The sequence below is a fragment of the Erinaceus europaeus genome, chromosome 15 (genome assembly GCF_950295315.1).
Source record: "Erinaceus europaeus chromosome 15, mEriEur2.1, whole genome shotgun sequence".
NCBI classification, from domain to species: Eukaryota; Metazoa; Chordata; class Mammalia; order Eulipotyphla; family Erinaceidae; genus Erinaceus; species Erinaceus europaeus.
The window spans coordinates 15,819,521-15,820,718 of NC_080176.1; positions in this window are offsets into that span (position 1 = coordinate 15,819,521).

Sequence of the window (1,198 nt, forward strand, 5' to 3'; positions counted from 1 at the left end):
AGTAAGATAGTCCCTACAAAGTTCAAGTCTGGTCATCATTAGCTTAAGAAAGAGTATTTTCATTAGTTTCCTCTTTTTGTCATTAACAAGTCTTTGGAAACTTCAATATAAATAGTAAACTTATGGGGGTCAGGCGGTAGCGCAGCGGATTAAACGCAGGTGGCCCAAAGCGCAAGGACAGGTGTAAGGATCCCGGTTCAAGCCCCCGGCTCCCCACCTGCAGGGGAGTCGGTTCACAAGCAGAGAAGCAGGTCTGCAGGTGTCTTTCTTTCTCTCCCCTTCTCTGTCTTCCCCTCCTCTCTCGATTTCTCTCTGTCCTATCCAACGACAACATCAACAACAATAACTACAACAACAGTAAAATAAGGGCAACAAAAGGGAAAATAAATAAAAAAATTTAAATAAATAGTAAAATTAGATATCACTTTATAAATTGCTAATTTTTGTCTATATGGTATGCTTCCAGGTCTTATCAAGTACTGCTATGAGGATGCAAACCTTCATCACCACTGCCCACTTTTGAATTATTCCTTAACCTAGATTTTTCAGAAATAGAACTCTTGCATCAAAAGGACTAAACATCTTGTATGGAAGCTCCCCCCACCCCCAACACACACACTTTGATGCACTTTTGCTTGCTGAGATTGAGTAGGACAGAGGAAGGAGAGAAGCAGCCCTGTGTTCTCTTGCTGTGCCCAGCTCTACAGCTTGTTAGAGGAGACGAAATCCTGCCTAGCCCTTTTCTTCTAGGCCAGGCCTCCTCAGCCCTCTCCCTCAGAAAAGATACGGATATTACTCATGTTTCAAGCAGGATGTCGGCAATAGGTGGGGACAGCCTACGGGAGGCCACAAGTGGAGTAGGGGATCCTGGTCTGTGAATCTGACAGACAGCAGTTCAGCCAGAGCCTAGTTTCACCTATGCCACCCAGCTGACATCTCTTCACTGGAAGAGGAGGCAAGTGGTACCAATGTCTGTGTCTCTGGCAGATCCCAAGTGTTAAGTGAAATCAGACAGTACTGGGTGCTGATAAGCAAACACAAGAGGAAGAAAAATACTCTCCTTTCACTTTATCTTAGGGCACGCCTTGGCTCTATGTTGGCATCAGGCTGGGGACTCAAATGTGACTAGTTGGCTATATCAGCAGTGTAGATTCTTTTTTTTTCATACTTTCTAGACAATTAGACTATAAAGAAACTC